Source organism: Salvelinus fontinalis, unplaced genomic scaffold (assembly GCF_029448725.1).
Source record: "Salvelinus fontinalis isolate EN_2023a unplaced genomic scaffold, ASM2944872v1 scaffold_0311, whole genome shotgun sequence".
Classification (NCBI taxonomy): Eukaryota; Metazoa; Chordata; class Actinopteri; order Salmoniformes; family Salmonidae; genus Salvelinus; species Salvelinus fontinalis.
In genome coordinates, this window is record NW_026600520.1 from 127,492 (window position 1) to 135,418 (window position 7,927).

The window sequence follows — 7,927 nt, forward strand, 5'->3', positions numbered from 1 at the left end:
AGCTCCACATTGATCTGGTACTTCCTGTACTGTAGATAGCTCCACATTGATCTGGTACTTCCTGTACTGTAGATAGCTCCACATTGATCTGGTACTTCCTGTACTGTAGATAGATCCACATTGATCTGGTACTTCCTGTACTGTAGATAGCTCCACATTGATCTGTACTTCCTGTACTGTAGATAGCTCCACATTGATCTGGTACTCCCTGTATATAGCTCCATATTGATCTGGTACTTCCTGTACTGTAGATAGCTCCACATTGATCTGGTACTTCCTGTAGATAGCTCCACATTGATCTGGTACTTCCTGTACTGTAGATAGCTATACATTGATCTGGTACTCCCTGTATATAGCTCCACATTGATCTGGTACTTCCTGTACTGTATATAGCTCTACAATGATCTGGTACTTCCTGTACTGTAGATAGATCCACATTGATCTGGTACTTCCTGTCTATAGCTCTACATTGATCTGGCACTTCCTGTACTGTAGATAGATCCACATTGATCTGGTACTCCCTGTATATAGCTCAATATTGATCTGGTACTTCCTGTACTGTAGATAGCTCCACATTGATCTGGTACTTCCTGTATATAGCTCCACATTGATCTGGTACTTCCTGTACTGTAGATAGCTCCACATTGATCTGGTACTTCCTGTACTGTAGATAGCTCCACATTGATCTGGTACTTCCTGTATATAGCTCCACATTGATCTGTACTTCCTGTACTGTAGATAGCGCCACATTGATCTGTACTTCCTGTACTGTAGATAGCGCCACATTGATCTGTACTTCCTGTACTGTAGATTGCTCTACATTGATCTGTACTTCCTGTACTGTAGATAGATCCACATTGATCTGTACTTCCTGTACTGTAGATAGCTCCACATTGATCTGGTACTTCCTGTACTGTAGATAGATCCAAATTGATCTGTACTTCCTGTACTTTAGATAGCTCTACATTGATCTGGTACTTCCTGTACTGTAGATAGCTATACATTGATCTGGTACTCCCTGTATATAGCTCCACATTGATCTGGTAGTTCCTTTACTGTAGATAACTCCACATTGATCTGGTACTTCCTTTTTCTGTAGATAGCTCCACATTGATCTGGTACTTCCTGTACTGTAGATAGCTCCACATTGATCTGGTACTTCCTGTACTGTAGATAGCTCCACATTGATCTGGTACTTCCTGTACTGTAGATAGATCCACATTGATCTGGTACTTCCTGTACTGTAGATAGCTCCACATTGATCTGTACTTCCTGTACTGTAGATAGCTCCACATTGATCTGGTACTCCCTGTATATAGCTCCATATTGATCTGGTACTTCCTGTACTGTAGATAGCTCCACATTGATCTGGTACTTCCTGTAGATAGCTCCACATTGATCTGGTACTTCCTGTACTGTAGATAGCTATACATTGATCTGGTACTCCCTGTATATAGCTCCACATTGATCTGGTACTTCCTGTACTGTAGATAGCTCCACATTGATCTGGTACTTCCTGTACTGTAGATAGCTCCACATTGATCTGGTACTTCCTGTACTGTAGATAGCTCCACATTGATCTGATACTTCCTGTACTGTAGATAGCTCCACATTGATCTGATACTTCCTGTACTGTAGATAGATCCACATTGATTTGTACTTCCTGTACTGTAGATAGATCCACATTGATCTGGTACTTCCTGTACTGTAGATAGATCCACATTGAGCTGTACTTCCTGTACTGTAGATAGATCCACATTGATCTGTACTTCCTGTACTGTAGATAGGTCCTCATTGATCTGGTACTTCCTGTATTGTAGATAGATCCACATTGATCTGGTACTTCCTGTACTGTAGATAGCTCCACATTGATCTCTACTTCCTGTACTGTAGATAGCTCCACATTGATCTGGTACTTCCTGTACTGTAGATAGCTCCACATTGATCTGTACTTCCTGTACTGTAGATAGATCCACATTGATCTGGTACTTCCTGTACTCTAGATAGCTCCACATTGATCTGTACTTCCTGTACTGTAGATAGATCCACATTGATCTGGTACTTCCTGTACTGTAGATAGCTCCACATTGATCTGTGCTTCCTGTACTGTATATAGATCCACATTGATCTGGTACTTCCTGTACTGTAGATAGCTCCACATTGATCTGGTACTTCCTGTACTGTAGATAGCTCCACATTGATCTGGTACTTCGTGTACTGTAGATAGCTCCACATTGATCTGGTACTTCCTGTACTGTAGATAGATCCACATTGATCTGGTACTTCCTGTACTGTAGATAGCTATACATTGATCTGTACTTCCTGTACTGTATATAGATCCACATTGATATAGTAGTTTTGATATAGTAGTTCCTGTACTGTAGATAGCTCCACATTGATCTGTACTTCCTGTACTGTAGATAGCTCCACATTGATCTGGTACTCCCTGTATATAGCTCCATATTGATCTGGTACTTCCTGTACTGTAGATAGCTCCACATTGATCTGGTACTTCCTGTAGATAGCTCCACATTGATCTGGTACTTCCTGTACTGTAGATAGCTATACATTGATCTGGTACTCCCTGTATATAGCTCCACATTGATCTGGTACTTCCTGTACTGTAGATAGCTCCACATTGATCTGGTACTTCCTGTACTGTAGATAGCTCCACATTGATCTGGTACTTCCTGTACTGTAGATAGCTCCACATTGATCTGATACTTCCTGTACTGTAGATAGCTCCACATTGATCTGATACTTCCTGTACTGTAGATAGCTCCACATTGATCTGGTACTTCCTGTATATAGCTCCACATTGATCTGTACTTCCTGTACTGTAGATAGCGCCACATTGATCTGTACTTCCTGTACTGTAGATAGCGCCACATTGATCTGTACTTCCTGTACTGTAGATTGCTCTACATTGATCTGTACTTCCTGTACTGTAGATAGATCCACATTGATCTGTACTTCCTGTACTGTAGATAGCTCCACATTGATCTGGTACTTCCTGTACTGTAGATAGATCCAAATTGATCTGTACTTCCTGTACTTTAGATAGCTCTACATTGATCTGGTACTTCCTGTACTGTAGATAGCTATACATTGATCTGGTACTCCCTGTATATAGCTCCACATTGATCTGGTAGTTCCTTTACTGTAGATAACTCCACATTGATCTGGTGCTTCCTTTTTGTGGAGATAGCTCCACATTGATCTGGTACTTCCTGTACTGTAGATAGCTCCACATTGATCTGGTACTTCCTGTACTGTAGATAGCTCCACATTGATCTGGTACTTCCTGTACTGTAGATAGATCCACATTGATCTGGTACTTCCTGTACTGTAGATAGCTCCACATTGATCTGTACTTCCTGTACTGTAGATAGCTCCACATTGATCTGGTACTCCCTGTGTATAGCTCCACATTGATCTGGTACTTCCTGTAGATAGCTCCACATTGATCTGGTACTTCCTGTAGATAGCTCCACATTGATCTGGTACTTCCTGTACTGTAGATAGCTATACATTGATCTGGTACTCCCTGTATATAGCTCCACATTGATCTGGTACTTCCTGTACTGTAGATAGCTCCACATTGATCTGGTACTTCCTGTACTGTAGATAGCTCCACATTGATCTGGTACTTCCTGTACTGTAGATAGCTCCACATTGATCTGATACTTCCTGTACTGTAGATAGCTCCACATTGATCTGATACTTCCTGTACTGTAGATAGATCCACATTGATTTGTACTTCCTGTACTGTAGATAGATCCACATTGATCTGGTACTTCCTGTACTGTAGATAGATCCACATTGATCTGTACTTCCTGTACTGTAGATAGATCCACATTGATCTGGTACTTCCTGTACTCTAGATAGCTCCACATTGATCTGTACTTCCTGTACTGTAGATAGATCCACATTGATCTGGTACTTCCTGTACTGTAGATAGCTCCACATTGATCTGTACTTCCTGTACGGTAGATAGCTCCACATTGATCTGGTACTTCGTGTACTGTAGATAGCTCCACATTGATCTGGTACTTCCTGTACTGTAGATAGATCCACATTGATCTGGTAATTCCTGTACTGTAGATAGCTATACATTGATCTGTACTTCCTGTACTGTATATAGATCCACATTGATATAGTAGTTTTGATATAGTAGTTCCTGTACTGTAGATAGCTCCACATTGATCTGTACTTCCTGTACTGTAGATAGCTCCACATTGATCTGGTACTCCCTGTATATAGCTCCATATTGATCTGGTACTTCCTGTACTGTAGATAGCTCCACATTGATCTGGTACTTCCTGTAGATAGCTCCACATTGATCTGGTACTTCCTGTACTGTAGATAGCTATACATTGATCTGGTACTCCCTGTATATAGCTCCACATTGATCTGGTACTTCCTGTACTGTAGATAGCTCCACATTGATCTGGTACTTCCTGTACTGTAGATAGATCCACATTGATCTGATACTTCCTGTACTGTAGATAGATCCACATTGATTTGTACTTCCTGTACTGTAGATAGATCCACATTGATCTGGTACTTCCTGTACTGTAGATAGATCCACATTGATCTGTACTTCCTGTACTGTAGATAGATCCACATTGATCTGTACTTCCTGTACTGTAGATAGGTCCTCATTGATCTGGTACTTCCTGTATTGTAGATAGCTCCACATTTATCTGGTACTTCCTGTACTGTAGATAGATCCACATTGATCTGGTACTTCCTGTACTGTAGATAGCTATACATTGATCTGTACTTCCTGTACTGTATATAGATCCACATTGATATAGTAGTTTTGATATAGTAGTTCCTGTACTGTAGATAGCACCACATTGATCTGATACTGGTACTTCCTGTTTATAGCTCTACATTGATCTGGTACTTCCTGTACTGTATATAGCTCTACATTGATCTGATACTGGTACTTCCTGTTTATAGCTCTACATTGATCTGGTACTTCCTGTACTGTAGATAGCTCGACATTGATCTGGTACGTCCTGTACTGTAGATAGATCCACATTGATCTGGTACTTCCTGTACTGTAGATAGATCCACATTGATCTGGTACTTCCTGTACTGTAGATAGCTCCACATTGATCTGGTACTTCCTGTACTGTAGATGGCTCTACATTGATCTGGTACTTCCTGTACTGTAGATAGCTCCACATTGATCTGTACTTCCTGTAGATAGATCCACATTGATCTGGTACTTCCTGTACTGTAGATATCTCCACATTGATCTGGTACTTCCTGTACTGTAGATAGCTCCACATTGATCTGTACTTCCTGTACTGTAGATAGATCCACATTGATCTGTACTTCCTGTACTGTAGATTGCTCCACATTGATCTGGTACTTCCTGTACTGTAGATAGCTCCACATTGATCTGGTACTTCCTGTACTGTAGATAGCTACATATTGATCTGGTACTTGTACTTTCAGTCTAAAACTCCACATTGATCTGGTACTTCCTGTACTGTCTATAGATCCACATTGATCTGGTACTTCCTGTACTGTAGATAGCTATACATCTATCCGGTACTTCCTGTACTGTATATAGCTCCAAATTGATCTGGTCCTCCCTGTATATAGCTCCACATTGATCTGGTACTTCCTGTATATATCTCCATAGTGCTCTGCTACTTCCTGTATATACAGTAGCTCCCTAGTGATCTGGTACTTCCTGTAGATAGCTCCATAGTGCTCTGCTACTTCCTGTATATACAGTAGCTCCCTAGTGATCTGGTACTTCCTGTATATATCTCCATAGTGCTCTTGTACTTCCTGGAGTGTAAATAGCTCCATTCTTGTGTATTGTATTCCTCATGTTTTACTATTTGTCTTTTTTTGTTATTTTTTTAACAAAAATCGTTGGGAAGCGCTTGTAAGCAAGCATTTCCCGGTAAAGTCTACACCTGTTGTAGTCGGTGGATGTGACAAATACCATTTTATTCATTTTTATTTGAGAAAGAGAGAGAGAGAGCACCATTCATTGAAGCTGCACAATGCTGGTTTTCTTCCCCAGCTCCTGGATACGTGTTCAGTCTCTCTCTCCTCCCTCCTTCCCTCTCTTTCTGCAGCTGTGGTCTACCGGGTGTCAGCGTCACTCAGCTTGCGCCTTTATAGGAGCAGCAGCAGGAGAAAGAGAAGGAAGAGGAGGACAAGCAACCAAAGGAGTCAGTCAGAGCAGATAGAGAGGAGAGGCAGTACCAATTCAGAGATGTGGCAGTCAGTCAGAGCAGATAGAGAGGAGAGGCAGTACCAATTCAGAGATGTGGCAGTCAGTCAGAGCAGATAGAGAGGAGAGGCAGTACCAATTCAGAGATGTGGCAGTCAGTCAGAGCAGATAGAGAGGAGAGGCAGTACCAATTCAGAGATGTGGCAGTCAGTCAGAGCAGATAGAGAGGAGAGGCAGTACCAATTCAGAGATGTGGCAGTCAGTCAGAGCAGATAGAGAGGAGAGGCAGTACCAATTCAGAGATGTGGCAGTCAGTCAGAGCAGATAGAGAGGAGAGGCAGTACCAATTCAGAGATGTGGCAGTCAGTCAGAGCAGATAGAGAGGAGAGGCAGTACCAATTCAGAGATGTGGCAGTCAGTCAGAGCAGATAGAGAGGAGAGGCAGTACCAATTCAGAGATGTGGCAGACGGACCAGACTCTGCTGAGGACTTAGAAGACGGAGCAGCTACCGGTCCTGTTGCTCCTGTTGTAGCATCCTGACAGGAGGAGAGAGAGCGGCACCATGAAACTACCTGGGGGCAGAGAGACTCAGTGAGACACACACACCCTTTTTCTATTACAAACACAGCGGCCCACGGATCTGAGGAGGAGGACACTCGCTGCATTCAAAGGATTCCCTACAACCCACCACACACACACACACACACACACACACACACACACACACACACACACACACACACACACACACACACACACACACACACTATGATTGGCTTTTCGGGGAGAACTATCTTTTTAGAGGATGACAACAATCCTCTTTTCTTCTGATGTTGTCGTGAGTGGAGCTTCAAACAAGAATAATATGGCGTCTGTATAAACTGAACGGGTCTTTAACATCTCTGATTCAGTCTGACTGCTATGTGGATCATCACTCTCTGGACCCCAACACTGGACTCAGAACCTATAACCACTGGGCTCAGAGGACTCTGAACCTACGACCTTACCACCACTGGGCCTTGAACAGCCCCATGGATGGTAACTATCAGCACAAATGAGCACGAGACAGACAGACACAAGTAAGTAGACAAGTAGCCTGCCTCTCTCTCTCTCTCTCTGTCTCTCTATTTCGCTCTCTCTATTTCGCTCTCTCTCTGTCTCCTCTTTCTCCCTCTCTCTCTCTCTCTCTATTTCTCTCTCTCTCTATTTCGCTCTCTCTCTCTATTCCTCTCTCTATTTCTCTCTCTCTCTATTTCGCTCCCTCTCTGTTTCTCTCTCTATTTCGCTCTCTCTCTGTCTCTCTCTCTATTTTGCTCTCTCTCTGTCTCTCTCTCTCTCTCTCTCTCTCTCTCTCTCTCTCTCTCTCTATTTCGCTCTCTCTCTCTATTTCGCTCTCTCTCTCTATTTCGCTCTCTCTCTCTATTTCGCTCTCTCTCTGTTTCTCTCTCTATTTCGCTCTCTCTCTGTCTCTCTCTATTTCGCTCTCTCTCTGTTTCTCTCTCTATTTTGCTCTCTCTCTGTCTCTCTCTCTCTCTATTTTGCCCTCTCTTGCTCTCTCTCTCTCTCCAGCCACTCACTGCACCCGATAGGAAAACACAACTCAAAAACATTGCAGCACATTTGCAATGTTTATTAACATAAGACTTGGTATTATAATTAAAAGACCAAAACAAGGGAAACTGTTTATCTATTGTGAATATGTGTAGAGGATATTATAG